Source organism: Chrysoperla carnea, chromosome 2, assembly GCF_905475395.1.
Source record: "Chrysoperla carnea chromosome 2, inChrCarn1.1, whole genome shotgun sequence".
Taxonomy (NCBI): Eukaryota; Metazoa; Arthropoda; class Insecta; order Neuroptera; family Chrysopidae; genus Chrysoperla; species Chrysoperla carnea.
In genome coordinates this window covers 68,801,261-68,825,545 of record NC_058338.1, presented here as the reverse complement: position 1 = coordinate 68,825,545, position 24,285 = coordinate 68,801,261, and the positions used below count along the sequence as shown (strand labels likewise).

General features: G+C 28.4%; 1 protein-coding gene across 1 annotated transcript in view; it reads right to left on the bottom strand.

Moving 5' to 3' along the window:
• LOC123293816 overlaps positions 1–24,285 on the bottom strand; it is a 345,565-nt gene that overhangs the window by 119,112 nt on the left and 202,168 nt on the right. The window lies entirely within an intron of this gene.

The following is a 24,285-nucleotide window of genomic DNA, read 5'->3' as shown; positions in this document are numbered from 1 at the left end:
AACAGGCAGAATTAAACGAATAGTAACAGATTTGAAATTTTTTATGGTATAAGAAATGTTTGATCTGACCGGATCTTGAAATTCACCAAATTCAAAACGTCTCTTCTGTTACCTCTAGATACCTTTAGCTAACTCAACATGATTTTAGCGTAATATTGAGCTAATATTTAGCGTAATATTTATAATGGGTATTTTGCCACAATTCATACCGTGAAATTATCTCAACGTTTTTTTTTTCTTTCAAAAAATCACAATTTCCATTTACTTAATCTGACAGCCATTCTATTCGCACTAAATCTTTCAGATTCATAAATATATGAAAGGAATTATATTTTTGGTAAAAAATTTATAGGTGATTTGAAATTTTACTTTCAAATAACTTAAATTTTACAGAAATTATAAGAAGTATTTTACAAACGATTAAAAACATATTTAAAATTCTTGAACTCTTAGAAAATTATATAAATTTTAGTAAATATGTAAAAATAGAAATAATATTCAAAAATAACTGACTTATTTTTTTGGCCGAATTCCAAGTTTTGTTAAGATATGTCAAGCATTACTTATTTCTTAAAAATATTAATATTCACTAGATGAATGAAAAGATACGGTCTAATAAAATTTTAAGTAGCAGAAGTCTAAAATGGATCAATTAAAAAACTTGTATATACATCTTAATACTTTTGAACGTTGAATCCATTTGATTTTTGAAAAAGTATTATAAAAAAATATTGGAAATTTACACCTTTAGTTTTGTGAATTTTTAACTCCCGAATCAAAAAAGGGGTGTTATAAGTTTGACCGCTATGTGTGTCTGTCTGGCTGTATGTCTGATGATAAACGGGTGAAATAACTTGAAATTTTTGTGAATCCCTTGAACGGTAATTTGTCGGAGTGTTCTTAACTATGTTTGAAGTGCGAACTTAGGGATCCGGAACAACTAAACAATAGGCGATAATTCTTAAAATCGGTTCAGTTTGGAGAAGGCTCTAAGGAAAAAGGTAATTTAATAAAGAGTGTTCTTAGATACGTTTCAGTGCGAGTTATTTATCGGGAATTTTTTTAATTTGATAAATTTCACTGGTTTATTTTGTTAGATAAAATCCACCATAACATTGAATAAAACCAAATTCACATCAGACTAGTTGTAATACAGCATATTTTGGATTTATAAGAAGTCATTTAATATTTTTAGTAGGTATTTAATGAACGATATCCCATATCAGAATTATGGCGTGAAATTCCAATAGACACACAATCTTCATTGTCTTTTATTTTTATTAAGATTTAATTTAAAAAAAAAATCGTATTTATATAAATTGCATACACATTTTACAAAAAAACATAACTTATGATATTGTACAAACTATATTTTTTGAAATGTACAAATATATGTAATTGGATTGTTTTAAAAGTATCATAACGAAAATATTATCTTTATGTCTTACTACACAATTACATATAGGTACTGTGTTTGACTTTAAATAACCGAATTTCAAGTTTAAAAAATATTAAAATTAAATAAAGAAACGCAAAAACAATTTTTTTCTAGCTTTTGTTTAAAATTGCAATAAAAAGTTGAAAAAAAAGTTTAAAAATCATTCGCTCACTATAAACTTCTCTCTCTTTCGCTATTCTCGTCGATAACCGACCAAACACTTTGATAGAAGATATCTATCTGATATCTATATGAATACGGTGATTTTTGATATAAGATTTTTAATTTAGTGCAGTGATTCTCTTCAAGTGACAGAACGACCACTCATCTAGGAACCTATTCTAGGGATCAGCGTTCGAAGGACAAAATGTGGTCATCGTTTCCTTTAGTTATTTAATTCACCGTCTATTACTTTCACGGCTATGACTGCACTGAACAAAATCTGCGTTAAATAAAATCTGAAAAGAAAGGTCCAATAGTTTAGATAGCAGCTTTAACAGTCGGAGCCCATTATTGAGAAGATTTGAGCCGATCTAGATTTTAATAGTCTAGACTATTACTGCCGGTCTACACCATTAAAGTTGCTATGGAAACTATTGGATTGTGCGAATAGTTTTTATTGTTCGGTAGGTGAAAAACCTATGCACTTAAAGTTTTCCATACTTCGGACTTTGAATGCAATACGTGTAGAATACATATTGAACGTATTATTATTATTATTATTCCGATATATCTTAGCCGATATCTGCATGTATTCATGTTTAACATGTTCATTTTCACGAACATTTTTAATGTGTAGAGAACATACCTTTTATTTATCTGTTATTGATATTTATATTGGTAAAAAAAAAGATTTATAAAGCATTGCATTATTATTATTATTATTATTATTATTATTATTATTATTATTATTTTTGGTGATTATAATTGCACTCTTGTCACATAATTACTGCATTTTTACCACTGAAATGTTTTTACCATTGCAACTGTCTTGTCTGCTTTATTATGTGAAATAATGTAATAATAACCGGATTTTTAAATACACGTCGCAATTGTGTGTAGACGTGTTATTAACGATCAAGAATTTGGATATACAATTTTTTTGGTAATTAATATGAAAGAACACTACTAAGATATCTGTGTATTTCTACTTGGCTGGAATGTCAAGAAAGTTGTGGTATTAATCATGTGTCGGATTAAGCTTTCAATAAGATGATCAAGAAATAAACCAAAACATTAAAAAAATTTAATTTTCTTTTACTTTCGACACTTAACTTTCGATAATTCATCTACAATTTAATTCAAACAACATTTGATCAGAGATTATATATCATAATTAACTTGCAGCTCCAACTCATAAATAGCCATACTATGCTTGTTCCCGCTTAGCCAGCCCTCCATTTTTACGCTGTAAAAATTTCAGCTTGATATCTTTTTTCGTTTTTGAGTTATTGTGTTGACAGACGGACGGACAGGCGGGCAACCGAAAATGGACAAAATAGAAGATTCTATGAACACCTATTCCAAAATTTTTTTCCTAGCATCAATATTTTTAAGCGTTACTAACTTGGGACTATAGTATGTATATTTCATATATACATGGAATAAAAATTGAATATTACTTATGTGCGGATGTTTTTTGTAACACTCTATAATATAAATCTTTAGAAGCATTTAAACCAATTTTTAGATAAGCCAATACAAATTATGTACACAAATTATATCTAGAACAATGTAATTAAACAATTTAAAGTAATTTAAATGTCATGCTCTATTTGATAGTAACTCAATTCCTTTTAAAAGACTGCTTAGTAAAAGTTTACTGAGTGCAAATTTTGTTATACGAACATATGAAACACTTAAAAAGTTACAAAATTCGATTTTTTTAATAACACAGGCAAATTTGTTCCAATTTCATTGGAATTTTATTCAAACCCACTAATTTTTGGTCATTCTTTTCACATGTGTTGTCAGTTTTTCGCTAGCTATCATTTATATGCTTAATTCAGGGACCAGGACTCCACATTCTTGAAACTTATTAGAGCTAGGTTCAATTTGATCACAAATTTAACGTATTCGAGCTAGGTTAATTTTGATAATAAAATTGAAAAGTATGATCCAAATTTAGTCGGATTACATCCTTGGTTTATCAAAACAGCCAAAATGATACTTTTTGATACAGTTTATTGAACAGCGAATAAATTAATAATAGCTACAATTTTAATCCAATTGTGTTTGTAATATTTACTTATTTATTTTTTATCTACAAGATTTTTTTTTTGGAGATGAATCAGTTCCTGAAAAATACCCAAGTATCACTTAATGAGTTCCTTAAAAATATGCTTTGCTCTCAAATTTAGAGAGAAATCAATACTTTAATTTCTTACTCTATCATTTGAATAAATTAAAAAAGTTTATCACTTAAATGTACACAATTAGGTAAAATGACACGATAATGGCTACTCTCCCCAATTTTGCATTTACTCTTATGTTTAACACTATCAGTATACGAATTTTTATCAAAATCGTAAGAGCCGATCCCGATATATATAAGGTGCAACCTAAATAAATTATTTTTTAAATCAAAATAAACGAACAACATTATTATTATTTTTATTATATATAGTTTTCAACAATAATAAATGAAATTTTTATTTTCAGAATAAAGTTTTTTATTGATTATAAATTATATAAAATCAATAAACGTTTATAAAACCAATAAATGAAATGTTTAGTCTACTTTAAATATATAAAAAAGAAATTACACAAATAATTCATAATGCAACATTTCTGTTGGGTGTATATTGCGTCCACATTATATGTGTGAAGGATATTAAACATTTAAATCTGTTTACAATAATGTTTAACTAAGAAGTTACTTGAAGTTTATAAACAAGCAAAATTCGTTCATTTAATTTGGTCGCTAAAATCAACCTTTATATACTAAAAGCTAGTGGAAAAGTTTAAAAAATAAAAATGCATTTTCTCTAAAAGAGAAATTTTTTTTCGTTACCTAATCCCGTTCATCTTGTTCATATAAAGAAGCTCGAATATTATGAACAACAGTGAATATTTACTGTTTTTTTCCCTTCATTTTATTCAAGTCGAGTGTAATTTTTTATACCATGTATATGAAAAATATCAAGGTATACTAAGTTTAGTCCCAAGTTGTAACGCTTAAAAATAATGACACTGCGAACAACTACGACTGTCTGTCCGTCTGCACGATAGCTCAAAAACGGAAAAAAGATATCAAACTGAAATTTTTATAGCGTGCTCAAGACATAAAAAGTGTGATCGAGTTCGTAAATGAGCAACATAGGTCAAATGGGTCTTGGGTCTGTAGGACCCATTTTGTAAACCGAGATAGAACAAAAGATTAAATGTAAAAAATGTTCCTTATGATAAACAACTTTTATTTGAAATATTTTATAAGCAAATTAGTGTGTGTGACATGTATGTATGTATGTTTGGCTATCTTTCTTTACTTATATGACGTAAAAAAACAAACGATTGCGTAATCAACACTGTCTTAACCAGGTGTTTCAACAATAAACTCAGTCAATTGTTTGTTTTCACTTGCTGTTTTACGTTATATATATATTCTTTATTGATATACAAAAAGCAAATCAATTATTACAAAATTACAGCTTGTGTTACAGAATAGTACAAAATTATAAAATATGTATTTACGTAAAAATTTAAAAAACAAATTAAGTAAAATAACATAAATTCTTTACAATTTACTAGTTAAAAGTCAGAATGGCTCATATATACGTTTTCATGTTTTAATGTGTGTAAAACAACAAACTTGGTCATCAAAACAACAAACTTATCCTCTTCGATAGTATGAAATTTGTATAAGTCGTCACTACTCCCATAGCATGTTTCGGTCGACTGAATCGAGAGCTTTTTTTTGAGTCAATAAAACAACAGTAAAGTTTTCGCCTTTTCATTGCTAAACATTTTTCATAAGGGCATCTATTATGACTATGTTGTCCATAGTTTCATATGATGCCCTAAACCCTGATTGGAATTCGGATATAATATTGTTTTCAATGATCCGGTTTTGTAATTCGTTCCAACCATTTTTGTGTGGTGACCAGGCTATGTCCTTTTGAAGGTTTGATATCTCCTTTTATGTAAGGCCAAAGACATTTACTGTTGTGTTTCATAGAATTTCTTTTTTTACAACTGCTATTACATTTCTGCCCCTAAAACTTATTTTTACCCCACAAAACTTTATTCAAATCGCTTGAAATTTCTGTAATCTCTTAAAATTTCTGTACCTTCTAACTATTTTTATAATAAATTGCAGTTACCGCAGGATTTCTACCTCGATTGAATAACCTTTTCCCACATTTACAATATTGTTAAATTATTCAATTTCCCACGGTTTATCTTTTGATGACCAAGTTTCAATCAAACCTAAAACATCAAATTTTTAAAATAACTTATATATATTTTAATATCGTAATTGTTTAATTAAGAGAAAAGTCCTTCTATATTCCAAAAAAACTAATTTATACTTATTAACTACATAGGGATAATTTGTTTAATGCTTAATTTTTTCTACTAATAGCGTAGAAAAGAATTTGAAATACTTCGTCCTTCTCTGCTTTTCTTGTATTTAGGTTTAATTCCGTAAGTTTGACTATCTCCTTCTTCAGAAGATTGATGATCTGGATTATTTCTTTTCTTCTTTACATTTAATTGCTCTTTCAGTTTAGATCTTTCTTTTCCTAGTTCCATTCTTATTTCTCGTGGTAGATCGTTGTTAATAAAAATTTTTGTTCCTTTCAGCATCCTGCGATTTTTACATATATCTTGCTTCATCTTAAAATCAGCTCGAATATTATGAACAACAGTGAATATTTACTGTTTTTTTCCCTTCATTTTATTCAAGTCGAGTGTAATTTTTTATACCATGTATATGAAAAATATCAAGGTATACTAAGTTTAGTCCCAAGTTGTAACGCTTAAAAATAATGACACTGCGAACAACTACGACTGTCTGTCCGTCTGCACGATAGCTCAAAAACGGAAAAAAGATATCAAACTGAAATTTTTATAGCGTGCTCAAGACATAAAAAGTGTGATCGAGTTCGTAAATGAGCAACATAGGTCAAATGGGTCTTGGGTCTGTAGGACCCATTTTGTAAACCGAGATAGAACAAAAGATTAAATGTAAAAAATGTTCCTTATGATAAACAACTTTTATTTGAAATATTTTATAAGCAAATTAGTGTGTGTGACATGTATGTATGTATGTTTGGCTATCTTTCTTTACTTATATGACGTAAAAAAACAAACGATTGCGTAATCAACACTGTCTTAACCAGGTGTTTCAACAATAAACTCAGTCAATTGTTTGTTTTCACTTGCTGTTGAAGCCATTTATATCAGTCATTTTGATTTATTACAAAGATGTGAAAATAGGTAGCTAAGAGCAGGCATGGACCAGTTATTTTAAGTCGAAGTCACCATTGTTATAACTTTATTGTGTGCCATAAACTTTATTGTGTGTCTCTTTATCCAAGTCCGCATTGCTCATAGAGAAGGAAGCGAGACGCGTATACGATTCTTCTACCTATCTTAGTTTCTCTAATGGTAATGAGTTCGTTTTACTCGTATTTTTTGTTGTCACTGGTTAGGATGTTACTGTATTAATCGTATTTTAGTTACAGAAGTCTGAGGAATTTCTGCGAGTCCCGTTTGCACATGCCTGGTTAAGAGCTCCAGAAAATTTTTGCCTACCATTTTTACTCTGAAATTCCTGGCAACTAATGATGATGTTTGGTGAAAATTTGATAAGCTGTTTGAAGATCAACATCTCTTTGCCTAGTTGAATGAATAATAAATCGTATAGTGATTGTCGAATACTGGAATTTTTGTTTTAATAAATGTAATTATTTTTCTCTGATTTCATGATAATCCTATGAGAAATTTTACATGCGATGTAATAAGATTAGCCATTTCACTTTGGAAATTTTTCTTGCAGTAACTTTTTAGGGACGCAACTTTCATACTTTATTTCTGCTATTGTGTAACAATAATAATAATATAATATGGTAAAAAAAATAAGTTGTTTAAAGTGAACATTTTTATTATTTAATTGAATTAAGTAGGTATTTTATTTAGAGTTATATGTGATAAACTTACATTTTTATTTTTTCAACAATTCATAATAATACTTACTTACTTTTTATTTAATAATGTATTGGTTTATTTAAACTTACAATAAAATAAAATCGATTATTATTATTGATAATTTAATTTAATTTATTTAATTATTTTTATTCATTATATTATTACTTTTTTGTTGTTGTAAAAATATCATTATTTTAATTCGGGCATACTTGTGAATAAAAAATCGTATATGGAATATTTTTTAATTAGTGTGTAATTTTATGAAAACAATAGGTGGTTATAAGATTTAAGACATGCAAACATACCAATCAATATTTGTTTTTGGCTAATTGGGTTTTGGCATTAATGAGAATTATTTGCAAAATTATATGTATTTTATTGTATGAAGGTAATTTCTTTTAACACACATTTTAAGAATTTATCATTCATTAATAATCATTGAAAATGAATTTAAAGAATAAGGTCGCATGATGAGCATACACAGCGTTCTTCAAAGTCCAAAGAAATGTTAACAAATAAATGAAACACACTTTGTCCGAAAATATTTTACCACTTAAATGAGAGAGACACATTGCCCAAAAAGATGTTACTACTTAAAAGGGGATTACGTATATTTTAAGAATATGAAGAATTAAACCGTGTAAATCGAGCAGGAATTGACGTGTAAATTTCGGTATAGTAGATTAACCAATATACAGAAAATACGAATTTTTGTAATTCTATCTTCTTTTTAAAATTTTGTAGAAAATTCGACAAGAAAACTAGGTAAGATAGCAGAAAAATTCAGCATTAAAAAAAAAACTTTTAATAAACAAAATACCGAATTCAAATAAAAAAAAACTATTTCGAAACAAATTAATATGCACTAAAAAGTAAAAAAAAAAGAACGATAATATAATGTAGCTACAATTAATGCTGTTTTGGAGTCGGTGTCAGTCAAGAAAACAACAGTTTACTACATTGTCTGACACCGACTCCAAAAATAACAATAATTGTAACTGCATTGTATTATCGTTTTTTTTTTAGTGCATATTAATTTGTTTTGGAATTTTTATTTTCTTTGAGGTCGGCTTTTTTTTTGTTTCATGAAAAGTTATTTTATTTTGTGATTTTTAGTGAATCTGAAGTACACCCACTAATTTCTCAATAAGAAAGGAATCACGAAATCGGTTGGCGTGATATTGAGTTTTCGTCCATATCGCACATATACAATGTAAATTTTATTTATGTATAATGTAAATTTAAGACTTCTATGGTTTTCTCATGGATGCCATTTTCCGGACTGGACCAAATCGAAATAGGACCACTCGGAAAAAAACATCTTTCAAATGAAAAACGAATCATCAACTTCGGTTTACCTAGCCGAAAGTTCTGACGTAACAAACATAAAAAAAATACAGTCGGATTGAGAACTTTCTTCTTTTTTAAGTCGGTTAAAAATGAAATTGTCCTGCTCAACATTCACAGACTGCTTTGAAAATACTACGCATGGATACGTGTCCAAAATATTTGACTTTTCGAAATGAGAAATCAGAAGATAAAAAACTTTTACATACTTTTCTAATTTAATAAGTTATCCCATTCGCCTGTGAGTACTTTTATTGGAGGATCAAATTAATTCCATTAAAAAAAAAATTTTAGTTTAGTTGATAAACATATAAATTATTACACTGGCACTTCCTGAGATATAAATAAATATAAATCTGAAGGCAAGAAAGTCTACTTAATATTAATAATAAAATTAATTTTAAGTTATATAGGGATTGCAAATTAATTTAATTGTATATATTAAAACTTAATAATACTTGCTTTAATTAAAATTGACATTATTTATTCAACATAATTGATGCGTGTATACAACAATTTGTTGAGTCTACCTCTTACATCAGTTCCATCAGCATACCTAGCTAAAAATATACTTGATGGATGGTGATAGATAGAAAGGGTGTTCGTAACATTCGAAATCTTGAGGTATGAGTGTAAATTATAAATTTCACGTTTAATCGAAATATAACGATTAAAATTGTCTGACCGCTTGATATCAATACAAAATTGATTGTGTTTTTTAAATGATTGGCTAGTCACTTTAGTTTGAATTAACAAAGGGCTAGGAATATTTTGGAATCCATCATATAATAATCCATTTAATTTTAGTCTTGGTCATCTACGCGAACAAAAAAGCCGTGAAAATGTTGTTTTTTTAAATAGACAGTGCCCAAGCTTCACTCGGTATTTTTTTAGTTAAAAAGATATAAATTTCATCACTAATATAAGAACTATTTAAAATGTCTCCACATAAATACCAATTTGAATGTTAGGAAGAGTCATAATTTGCAGTCAATGTTTCAGTTTTTCTTGAAAACACGGATAAAATGACATTTTCTAAAAAGTAAACCCAGCTTGATCGATTTTTCATCACAAAAACCCCCTGCATACTAATTTTCAGGCAAATCGTTGGAGCCGTTTCTATACACAGGAATTGCTCGAATCCCCATCGTTAGGATGATTGACTAGTACTAGATCAAAACACATTTGACACATCAAAATCATTCCATTTTCATCCCGATCCATTTTTACCTCGACGGTGTATATATGTATGTACGTATGTATGTATCTTCATCTGTTCTCTCCTAACTTCTAAACTTCTTATAATATTGATCGCCCGCTGGTTAGAAATTAAAAAAATATATATTTATAATTTACTACGACAGTAAATAATTAAGAAATAAAATTTTTGTTAATCTGTACGTGTTTTCTAGATGGTACTATGATGTACATAAAATCTTATACTATTTGAAATTATATTTGTAAAGTAAATTAAACAGAATACAAAATAATGTAAATCGGTACAAACAAAATAAAAGCCCGACAACTACAAACTACACTCTAAAAATTATTAAATAAGAAATTATTTTTCATCTGAATTTATATGATAAGTGAAATCGTCAGTATAGACGGGGACCGTCCTTTGGAAAACTTTTTAATCTCAGAGGTCCCCCAACTGTATAGACCATTTCACTTATCATAACAATTTCAGATGCAAATATTTTCTTGTTTCACACCTTTTAGAGCGTCATTTGTAGTCGTCGGAGTTTTAGGGCACTATTGATGAAATGCAAATATTTATCATAAGTTGTGGGCACGAAACTTTAGTAATTCAGTATTGTACACATTTAATTTGTACAGAAAAATGTTTTTGATCTGCGCGGCATATTATTATTTATTAGTTATGTCAGCAATATAATAAGATAATTCCAATTGATTTTCCTCCTTAGTCAAATATACCCATTTGACCACTCGAAATTTAAAAACCCCAAATTTTCTGTCCTTGTTCAACTCAATAAGAACTGTCAGATTTCATGATGAGTTCAAAAAGTCATTTTCCATCAGATGGTGGGTAGCTTTTAAATTATTAAATAATTTCTTTAATATTTTACGAACTCCATGTCAGTAAACTATCAATTATGTGTATGATTGAACTTTATATACCTATGCATTTACCTATGTAGATTGAAATAGGAGAATTTTAAGTGCATAAAATGATTTCATATTTATGTAAATTTGTTATCATATCTATCATATATTTACATGAATTACCTACAAATATTTATTAAAAGACAATTTATTGATTGGAAATAATAATAAAATGTTCTCTGGGTGGTCGTGGTCGTCAATAATGTATGCATTAACGTGTTTTATTCTTTATGTGCTTTTTATTATTGTCATTTTGATAATAATAAGCAAATAGTTACATCGTCATCAGATTCTGTAGAACTTGGAAAAGAACACATCAAATCAAACATTCTTTTAAAAAAAATATTTCTGGTGAAAATGATGGAAATATTCAATATGGTTATAAATACATACTATATTAATGTAGTGATCCATGATTTATAGGCAGTTTTATTACAGATATGATATGCAAATTACATAATAAACAAAATTAAATCAGAATATTATTTCGCTAGCCTGTTTTAGCCATAGTCAGCACGATGAGCTTGGAATTGAGTAATAAATCATGGAATTTGGTAAAAGAATAAAGAAGATGTTACGGAATTCCGCGGTGTGGTACTCGTGTACAAAACTTGACTAGAGAAATAATATATAAGTAAAAAGTTTATTTATTTTTTATTGATAGGCAATTATATTACAGATATGATATGCAAATTACATAATGGACAAAATTAAATCTTCATATTATTTCTTATCTTGTTTTATTCATAGCCGGCACGACGAGCTTAAAATGAGAGATAAATCATGAAATTTGATAAGGAATAAAGAAGATCTTACAGAAGTTCGCGGTGAGGTATCCGTGGACAAAACCGGGTTAGAGAAATAATATATAAATTAGTAGTTATTTTTCTTTTTATTGGTAGGAAATTTTATTATAGATATGATATACAAATTACATAATGGACAAAATTAAATCTTCATGTTATTTCTCTAGCCTGTGCGCAACATGTGTTTATCGTGAGTCTATTTTTCGTCATAAGCTACCACGAGAAGGTTGGAAATGGGGGGGGGGGGTGACTAAAGCATATAATTTTTTTAATCTACTTTTTTCAGCATTAATAAAAGTGAGTTGGATAAAACAAAATTGAAGTTATAATCATGGCCAAATTATCACGAAATTTAAATAGAAGCAAACAAACATATGGAAAATCGATTTTCGTATTTTTCAACGATTTTTTGTGTGTTTGTCATTGTATACGATAAAAAAAGACATTAACAATATCGAAACACCATTGTTTCGGCAAAGCAAAACATCCTACATTTTCTTTTAAATTTAAATGTTAGGTTTTTTTTACGCGCGTTTGGTTTTTATTCTATTACTATTTCTATTACCATTCTTAACGATACCAGTCCTCCAAAAGGCACACAAACAAAATCTCTTTTTCTTAATCTCATTTTGATCTCGCGGTAAAAATTGGGGTTTTGTAATATTACTTTGATATTTTTCGGAATTTCAAATTTAATTATCCACGTACTATAAAACGCAATGCCTTTCCTCCAGTCTTATTTTATTACATGCATTTGTAGCTCAGTAACCATTGTTCCTCTTATCACGGATTCATTTTCATTTCATCGAAAATATACAGTGAGGAAAAGTATTTGATTAATAAGTCTTACGGTTGATTATATTTTCAGTTACATTTTTTAAAACAATGATTCTATTCGAGGTGAATAAAGGCGCGGGCAGAGGTATTAAAGTGCGAATGTTATTTATTTTTCGAATTAAAAACAAACAAAATGGTATAATGAAATTGTACAGATGTGCTGAAACAGAGATAAAATAAAATAATGATTATAGTATGGTGTTTTGTTATCTACGTCAATGCTGGTGTTGATGCTAAAAATGACATTTCAAGGATTACCTATTATATTAAAATTAATATTTATATCTATTCTTTATAATATACAGGATGATTAACTTTACAAAAGAATAGTGTACCACCTATCAGATCCAAGCATGAATTTTGATTCAGGCGTTTCCATAGTAACGACATTATATTTCATACTTGAAATTTATAGAATAGTCTACGGATTACAAAAATTTAATGCTACTTTACAACAAATTAATCATATTTTAATTAATTTTAAAATTTTAATTAATCAGTTACATATAATCAAAATTAATCATATTTTATGTAAAACACAGGCCCGTGCGCAGGAATTATCCAAGCGAGACGTTCAAACTTTTGTTCGCCATGTAAGGTCATAAAGTCAATAAAAACAAGAAATTCTTTCTTCGAGTAAGAGAACTTAATAAGGTCAAAATGTGAAATTAAGTCACTGTTTTTCAATAAGTGAATTCTACAAGAACCAGAAAAAAACTTTTCCAAAACGCGATGTATATTGAACGAGGACTAAACCGTTTAGCCGATTTTCAGACATTGTCGATCTAAGGTAAGTTTCGAGACGAAGCAAAGTTGCAAAGAATCATTCGTTCGTCACTGTTGTTACAGACAAAACTGCCAAAACGCAAAGCATTTAGTAGGCATTCGGAAATGCATCTTTATTGCAAATATAGAATGCTTCGAGAGAATTTTTGGCACGCCATCCGGCGAGGCGTTTTCGCCAAAGGTAAACTTCCGTCTACCCAGATGTCACGGGAATCATAGTGTAAAATTGAATGTTCAAGTTCATGAAGTCGAGCAAGAGTTTTCATCAAAATTTTTCATTTTATTGAGAAAGAGACAAGCTAAATTTGATAAATTATTGCGATGATTTAAAATTGAATCTATAACTTTTAACTGAATCAGTCTGTATATTCGAGCGTTTAGTCTGTTATACGCGATCATTTGCGCGCTTCTATGTCGTATTCATCGCAGATATCGCTCATGGTTATGAAAATTTTGCCGAACTCTTCTCCAACGTTTCTTTCCTTTCCGTTTAAGCAAAATATGTTTTATAGCAACAGTTAGTTTGATAGCCTCGCCAAAATCAAGGTTTTATGTTTGAAGTACTCAATTCAAAGAATGTACCGCGAGTTCAAAATATGTATGGATATTTGATTCGTCAGTGGAAAGAGTGTCATAAATGGGTGAATTTTAAGGACTGTGTTGTTACTGCAAAATTAATGTGGACAGAATCTCAGTGGGAGGGGTTTTGACCCTCAAAAACCCTTCCTTGCACACGGGTCTAGTAAAACAAATGATTTATTGCACATTTTTTAGACGGGTAGCACTGCCATCAATTCAGCCAACTAAGAAAACAACGGATGTTAAGCAATTACGCTAGATATTAACTGTTTAAAAATATTATCCATTAAAAGTATTTCGTAATAGCGAAAATCATGGAGAGAACTTCATTTCCTTGCTCGTAAAGTAAATCGATTTATTGTTGAGATCATTGTATTGAGAGTTTTCCATTAAGGCACAGTAGGTCGCAACGGGTGCGTCTGCAATATAATTGCACACAGCCGGCGCATACATAAATAAAAGTTTATAAACAATAAAAATTGCACCCTACCGAATGGTTTATAAAATTAAGTGTTCCATTTGTCTCACACTGCGTCTTTGTGTGTTTTAAAATGAACAATCCTCATTATAATGTCATCTATTAATTTCTTTAAATTGTTAAAAATAATTCTCTGGAAGAAACTGTCCATTCGACATGATAAGGTTTAGAAAGGAAAAGCCTCTAAATCTCTGGCTTCAAAATGACAAAGTTTTTCCGAGGAAAATATAATTAAAAGCATATCATTCAATGGGGAAAATAACAGCAAAATTATAATATTTATAAGTTTATGAATTTTAATTTCGAATTAATTTAAATTTTATAATGAAAACGGCTCAAATGTTTATTAATATAAATTACAGAAATCCTTAACAAACAAGGAGTGTCTGTTTTTTTTAAAAGATAGCTATTATTCCTGGTTTCCGATTGATCCCAATTTTTGCATGCATATGTAAATCGGATGACATTGAAAGTTTTTTGTTTTCACAAATATGACCTGGTTTTCTCATTAATTCCACCATCGTTGATATCCATACGTTTTTTAGTTTTAAATAAAAGTTTATATGATAATTACTTTTTGGGAGCAAGCTCATTCGTGGTACTAAAATGTAGAATATTTTCACGTAAATAAAACTAAGTTTTCCAGTAAAAGTTTGTTATTATAAATATAGATACGTTTTGGATTTGATATAAGGTCAGTTTACTCCTGAAAACTTATATTACCATATATCAGGTCAGACTTGAAACAACCTAAAAGATGCCTCAAAGACATCTGAAAAATATTACAATATTGGTTAAAGTGAGGAAAAATTTGTACGTGAATTAAATATATTGAACAATTCTTTTTCTATAAAACTGAATAGCCAATTAATATGGGTAAGCAAATTAAAAGATCAAGAATTTAATAATTCATGGATGCAAAATCAAAAAAGATAGACATGTGTAGCCAAATATTCCAATTGGTGTTAATTTAAAAAAAAAAAAAAAAAAAAAACAAGAATATTGATGTTTTCGAAATGAACCAAATGAAAGCAAACTAAATACAAAATAATTTATGAAACAGGAGATTCCAATTAATTTATAGTCCCAAACCCAAATATGAAAAACCGATGATTTTCATTCCATGTTTAACGGTTTTTACAATCTTAATTAAAGTGAAAAAAAACATATACAGGAGTCGAATCCGGGTCTTTTGGATTCATGCCAAGCGTCTTTACCAACTTAACCTCGAAGCACAATGTGTAATTTTTCTAACCAAACGAATTTAACTTTTATTTGTTAGTCCAGTAACTTATTTATTTTTTAATTATATTTCTTTATTATATTTTGTATACCAATTTATAAGTTAAAGTCTTTCTTTTGTTATTGATGCCGTTTATGATGATACAATGGCGTAAACTATATACACAAATCAGTTGTCAAGTTAATCTAGTAAAGATAGTTGTTTTTTTTTTATATTTGATGCTATTGTATCATAAAAAACATCAATAATAATCGAAAGACTTTCACGCAAAATTTATACAATGTATACAAAATTTAGAAAAGAAACATAAATAATAAACTTCATTAATCTAAAATTTTTGCAACTAATGTGCATTTTTGTTGATCACACCCAATTTATAATATTTTTATGTAAATAATAAGAAATATTTAATAATCTATTATTAAATACCTACATATAAATACATGTAGGTAACTCATTTATACTTTACAAATTTATTACAAATATGATGGATACCTATATATTTAATTAAAAATTAAATTATTATTAATCTATTTAGGTTCTAACTATTATTATAATAATAATTTTGTAATAAATTTAATTATAATTACTATTTACTTTATAATATGAATTATTATTATACCGTAAAAGGTGATTCAATCAAGACTTTAATTTAAGTTTGTTAATACGTTTGGGTATTCATTTATTTAGCAAGAAGAAACATTCCATTATTTTAACTAAAAGTTATTAATATAGGTTAGTTTATATTGGCTGTCCGCTAGGAACACATTTAGGCCATAGGAGGACCCATTGTGATACCATATATGTATTTAAGCATATTTTTCGTTGATAATATCAGCTCAATTATTTTGAGAGGCTCAGTACCCCTAATTTATGTATATACCATGCACTAAACCAACTTATCACAACTAAATTAATTTTTTCTGATGGCGAGAATCTAACTAAATCTAAGCTAACCTAACACTTAGGCATATCGCGTACGGAATTGGTTACGTTAAGTCACTATGGCTGGGCTGATTAATTAAGATAATATTGGGCATATATTTGTTGATAATTTTTGTCATATTCTGCTTCGATTCTCGTCAACGGAAGAAGGCTGAATGAAAGAATATATTCAAGTGTAGCAAGAAATTTATTGTCCGATTCTTGGAAATTGTCGAGTTTTTTTAGTTGGAAACTAATCTTAAATATAATAAGTAACAACGCTAACGCCTTTCAGCCGCCATTTATTTGGTTTTCGAATATTTCGAAAATTTTGAAGCTTCCTAATTTCCACTTCCTACCTTTTATATAGTTTTGTAGAAAATGGACACCAAATTGGTGTCCTAATTTGCATCACCAAGTTGTTTCTTTTTTAACAAAAAACTTTTTGTACGTGTAAATTTTGGTTCTATCTCTAACAGTTTACAAGATGAGTTCTACGGATGAAAGAAACGATTGATATGTTGCTCATTTAAGAATTCACTTTTTACGTCCTGAATATGCTATAAAAATTTCAGCTTGATATCTCTTTCCGTTTTTGAGTTATCGTGTCTACAGAGAGCCGGACAGATGGACGGACAGACAGGTGGACGCATAGTCGCAAATGGACTGATTAATTGATTTTATGAATACCTATACCAAAATTTTGTTAGTATCATCAATATTTCTAAGCGTTGTAATTATTATTCACTTTATACTGCAATACCATAGCTCAAAACTGAAACAAATGACGTAATCTCAAACATATAGTCTTGGGATGAGAAACCTCAAGAAAAATTTAATAGTCTTTGACAGGAGCCTCCTTCTTATAAATAAATCATGCGGAAAAAAAAAAAAAAAAAAAAAACAGAAATTTACCTTTTTTCTAGCTTTTGCACTCGCTTGTTCTGCTGGTCCTTGAACATACAAATCAGCAATACCCAATAAACAATCATCACATCGGCACACATCACTACCAACTGATGAGCTAAACGATCCAATGGAACTAGCCGAATCCATTGAATCCGTACGCATTAAAATACGTGACGGAGGACAGCCTAGTGCTGCTTGTTCCATCTTAGCGACAAGCAACTGTTCCATTAATGATCGATGCCGTGGACTTGCTGGGGGTGGTATCATATTCATATTGGACATTTGCTGGGTATTTGTAGTGGTAGACAGTGGGGTAACAGGCGGTGGTGTTAATGGTGGCTGTTGTTGTTGCCGATTGGCACAACACCGTCTGCTACCCTCTGTTACCACCATCGTTGATTGATTGTCCTCCGTTGTTATTTTTGAATCATTAGTATTCACCGATGTGTTTGAAGTATCCAGATTTATGATTTCTTTGGATCGATTTATTTAAATACCCATTTTTAAAATTACACAACTTTTGCACAACACTTTTTAAATTACTTGTTTTATTTTATTAATTTTTTTATTTTAAAAAGGAAAGAGCTTTATGTGAATTTCTGACTTAGTGAAGACACTAGAAACTTGTATGCCTAAAAACTCGTGACCAAGAAAATCGAATTGTAAAATCACACCTGTAACAAATTATTTTAAATTAGGAATAATCAGATTGAAATAAAAATTTAGTTCCAGTTTAGAATTTCCGATGTACATTTGCATGACCGTAATTATTTTTCACAAAACAACATTCAATACTAAAAAAACCTAAAAACTTCAGCAAACTTGTTAATACCTAAAAAAGATTCTTAAAATTTCTAGAACGTAGTAAGTATTATGTTTCTTATTACGTTTATGTAATTTGCCAAAATTTGATCCAGGAAATTGAGGCAAAAATCGAAATTTAGTTCGAAAAGTTTTAGAATTCTTACTTATTATCTTATAATATTTATACTTTCAGTAGTAGTAGATTTAAGTTCAGTAACGAGAAAATTTTAGTGCATTAATGCTGAAAAATTTTTTGATAACCGCTGCTTTAAATTAGTAACTTACTTCAAGACAACAAAATTTATATGATTTAATTACTCCATGACGGTAATAATTTTTTGCCATCGCTTCCATCAAATTATAAACTATGTTATAGGATATTTTCAAATTTTATTGTTATATATACATTGGCAATAAGGTTAAACAATAATATTGTATCAGAATTACAAAATTTAAAAATTAGACAGCATATGTTAAAGTGGATGAAAATTGAGTATCAAGACTTGTTTATAGTGTTAAAACAGACCAAATTTTTTTCACTCATTTACTTTTATAGGCAAAAAATAAAAAAGTAGATTAAGAAAATATTGATAAGTATTGATTTTTTTAAATAAATAATTTAGCAAATATATGCTTCGATAACAAAGTAATTGAAAAGTTTATAAAAGCACGTACAATTATTTAATGGCATTGAATTTCTCAATATTATTAAAATTGTATTTTCATACAATCAATACATTCAAATAGAAATGTCACATAGTAAAATATTTTCTTAAACAGGTCATTATAGTCAAGCATCAAACAGCGTAAAAAAGTCGGGAATTATTCGAAATTATTTCCTTTTTTGACAGTTTAAAACTATAAAATACCCAGAATAATTTTTAAATAATTAAATCGTTAAATTTTCTCGTCATTCGCTCTTTTACTATGAGCCCATAATGAGCAACATTTCCATGATCGAGAAGTTACTCTTAAACTATGGCATGAGTGTTGAACACATGAAAATCGAGTTCTTCGATGTTCGTAGTCTGCCGTTTATGAAGAAAGCTATGTCAATACAATACATTGAGAAAGTGAGAAGAAAAATATATGTGAAAGTATGCAAGCGTCGAAAGGTTTAAAAGTGCAATTATATAAAACAAAATCATTTTCAATTATTTCGATATTTTTCCAACTTTCTGCCCTTTTTTCATGCATTATATTGCCAATATTTTTTTAACGTTTACGGTAGACAGGAAAAAGGTTGGCAAGAATAATCATTTCGCTTCATAATGGGCTTCCGGTCTATAAATGCAAATAATTGACAATCTACACACTTGAAAGAGAAACAAAATATAAATTGTTTCTGTTTTAATAAGTTTAATATTAATGCTTCTAGAGTAAAATGTTGCAAACATGTAAATAAAAAAATACTTTTGTTTCAATTTATAACTTCAATAGAATGAAATCGATTTTCTTTCACTACGAAACTACTTTCAGTACGACATCAATGTCATTTGGAGGACTACAAAAGTAATTTAATATGATTGTAAATCTACAGTATTGTTTTACAAGTTTTGGTTTATTGCACGGTACATACGTATAAACCAAATACATGCTCTGTAGTCAAATAGTGTGTTATTTTTAACTTTACAATACCACGCAACTATGAAAATATATCATATATTGTGTGTATGTGCTCTCTTCAATCATCAATAGTCTAACCTATAGTTGTTCATCATCAAATGATGGATCTTCGATGAACTCATAATAATTGAATTAAAATTTTGTTTTTATATCATCGACAACCTTATATTTTTATGGTATTATTATAAACTACAAGATTGCCTAAATACGTTAGATAGTTTTTATCAGACTCTATAGATTTTTTGATATAGAAATATCCAATTAAAAAGGATAACCTATATGATTCATCATTTTTTCAGTCAACTTTGAACGATAAAATAATAATAAAAAGCCCGATGACCTAGGAATTTTTTGTGATTTTTGGAAACTTTGGTAATCAAAGTATTTATAAAGTTTTATTGAAATCTCTAGTATTATTCAATCCTTGTATATCTCCTTAATCTTAAAGAAGCATAATCGTAAAATAATACCAAACGATCGTACATATTGCATTTTTTACGTCAATATCTCCTGGACTAACTTTATAGCTTTTCGATTTGAAAACTATTTCTTGAAAGATGAAGTATGCAAAGTATGTTTCGTGATATTCGATATTAAATACCTTACTACATGTTACCGGTATGGGTGGAAAACTTTGGCTTAGTTGAAACATTGAATATTTTAAGAAAGATGAAACGTGTAGGTAGATTCACATTATATAGTTCAGATAAAACCTTAACATTTTGATTTCAAGATCGATCATTTCGAATCAAATCGTGTCAAATTTAATTTCTTCGTATATGTTTTTGCCACTAGGGTCTGCTGCTACCGCAAAAGTTAATTTCTCACCTTATTTATGTGATAAAAGACTATCTTAAAGTAATTATGTTCACGTGTTTTATTGTAAATAAGATCGATTTCATAGTGACTTGACATAAAGTTAAAACAATAAAATAAAGTAGTAACAATAGGTTTTCAATCATTCAGACCTCACAGATCGATTCGTTTGTCATGAGAAGACCTTATGCTGTGATTCAATTATAACAAATTTATTTCCTATTTACTGGTTTTTTATATTACTTACAATGAGGTAGCATTGCCACAAAAAAGTTGATTTCAAGTCGGCTGGATGTTGGATATTTCTTTTCATATTGAAATTAGGAAAGGATGAAGAAAGATTCGGCACCCTTTAAGGAATTTTTTTAAACAGTTTTTCATTTCCTTTTAGCAATATGAACTATAATTGTCAGAAAGTTTTCCAATTTCTAGCACCGAGTCAGAATTAATTATAATACTTAAAAAAAAAAAAAACATTTTCAAATTATTTTTGTGAGGGTGAAATTTTAGTTTTATAATAGAATAATATTATTGTATTTCTTTGTACAAGAATACAATTACCGCGAAGTCCACCTGCGAAGGACCTAAAAGTATGAGCAGGTAAATATTTGGGAAGCCATCATTAAACGCAGGCTTTTCAAAATTTTCGTGAATTATATTTTCAATCAAATTTTTGCGCCAAAATCATAATAGAGATGTTGCATTGATTTTTTTTTTGCCAAAACTTCATATATAAATCAAATAATTCATCGAAAGTATATTTAAGTAAATGAAGCGGTAGTAGCGTAATAACTTTGAGGCAGTGGGCCAATCGGTTTCTATGAAAATTTGCGTTATAATATAGTGCAAGCCAGCTGAGAGACAAACCATTTATCATTATTCATGTTATTTTATCATTTCTCCATACATGAAAAATCTACTTAAAAAAAAATTTTTTTTTCTAATTTTCTCAGTTATTTTTAGTAATCTTTCGAAAAAAAAAATGAAATAAAAACATGCAACTTCTCTATTCATAAATCGGTTACCATCTATTCATAAAGACAGGAAGCTTTATGCCTACGAGGCACAAAGGTCAAATAAAATGTAACAAGTTAACTAAATGAGATAAAAATATAAAATAAAATGCTTTGTTATTTCCTTGTAATCAAAGAAGAAAATAAGAAAAAACAGAGAACCTCGTCAATGTCTTACAGGAATTTTTCTTCGTTAGTCAGAATTATCAAACGAATTACGCAATATTGTAATACGATTGAAAATATGTGGAGCTTAACTGAAGAATAATGAATCTATTGACGTATTAGATAAAATTGGTGAAGTGTACACAAGATTCAACGACTAAGGTCATAGAAGGTTTTCGCGAATTTAAAGAAAATTGTTCTCATGGATATTTTTAAACGTTTCACAAACAAAAGTATGTTTTCATAAAATATGGACGTAAAAATCCAAATACGTGTTTCTTGCATTGAAAATATTTTTCAGTAGCTCACAGTTATATAATTTTTTCCCCGATAAATAGTCCGTATAGTCTAGTTAACATCCACGATTTTTTCTAACTTTTTTGTATATTCTCCGAAAATTACGAAATAGGTGTCATTCGATTCGTAATTTTATGTAGAAAGTTTACTGAAAAAAATGAAATGGCGCTAAAAAAAATTGCAAAAGTTATAAACAATTAAGTGAAAAATAAAATAGGGGGTTCAGTTTTTTTTGAATAACTCAAAAAATATTGAAAATTTTCGAAATCTGAAAAAAGATCCAAAAAGATGAAGAAATTTCCTAAAATAAAGTTTCTGCTGCCGAAATTGTATCTCTAATATTTATAGTTTTTACAGAGCCTTGAAAATAGCGCAAAATATGACAAGTTTGGCTCTCGCGCGCGTTCTGTCTTTGAGACCTACTAACAAAAAAAATTATTTAAACATATAAAATATGAATATTAATAAATAAAAAAATTAATGTAGTTTTGAGATACATGAATAAACAATAATCCGTGGTTGAAAAATTTTTTTGATAATTTTTGCATTAGTTATGTAATTGTTAACTAACAATTTTTTCTATATAGAATGTTAACATAAAATCTGCGATAATTATTAAATTAAAACCCCAGAATTTTTTTCCCTCCGTGAAGTTATTCTTATTAAGCTTACAAATAAATTACCGTTTTAAAAATTTTAAAATTTTGATTTTTCAAATTGTTATTAACATTTGAATATTAACAAATGAAAAAAAGTAATGAAAGAAAATATATTTTTTAAATTTTTTTATTGTTTTAATTTTTTCTAATTAAAAGCTACATAAAAATAATTTTTTGAAATTTTAATGCGAGCGAAGATTTTAATTGAATGTACACAGAATAGGCCTTTATGACAACCACATTATTTGGAACAGAATCCTAACAAACAATAAAATATAAAAAGATTTAAAAGAATGTGTATCAAATTGATCTCCGTATGGTAAGAAATTAACTAGAGATAAATGAAACATAACTTATTGATTAAAGTAAAATAAATTTGAGTAAATTAAAAAAAAAGTAGGTATAATAAGTTGTTGAGTTCTTAAGTTCTTTCTTTTTATCTACATTTACTACAATATTTTGTTTCACAATAATAATCATTAATGAAATCTTTTAGTAATTAGCAAATCGATACAAATGTTTTCGTTTAATTAGCATTTCAATATCAAAATAATGTATCAAGTAATTTAATGAATATTTATGAGAAATATTTATACTACAAAAAAATTGCATGTTTCAAAAACATTAAAAATAATAACAAGAAACTTATTTTTTATTGAAAATAAGTTGACTTTATTTTAATCAAAAAATAAATCAAATTTGAAATCTAAAACTAGTTTTCAACAAGTGAAAAGAAACAATTGACTGAGTTAATTGTTGAAATACCATGCATAGTCAGTGTTGATTTCTTTATCACATAACACATACAAAAATATATAGACAGTGTTGATGCGCAATTGTTTGTTTTTTGACGTCACGTAAATAACAAAAGATATTCACTTTTAAATAGGCAACACACAATTCCTATATTAATACATACTATAAAATTTGCACCTAATTAACGCTCTCGTGGGTAAACAGTGATGTTTACAAAAAAATGTTTCAAACAAAAGATGTTTGATGAACTTTTGATCTATCTCTAACGGTTTACAAGATGGGTCCTACGGACCCAAGACCGAATTGACCTATAATGCTCATTTACGAACTTGACCTCACTTTTTACGTCCTGAGTACGCTGTAAAAATTTCAGCTCGATATCTTTTTTCGTTTTTGAGTTATCGTGACCACAGACGGACGGCCGGACGGCCGGACGGACGGACGGACAACCGGAAATGGACTAATTAGGTGATTTTATGAACACCTATGACAAAATTTTTTTCCTAGCATCATTATTTTTAAGCG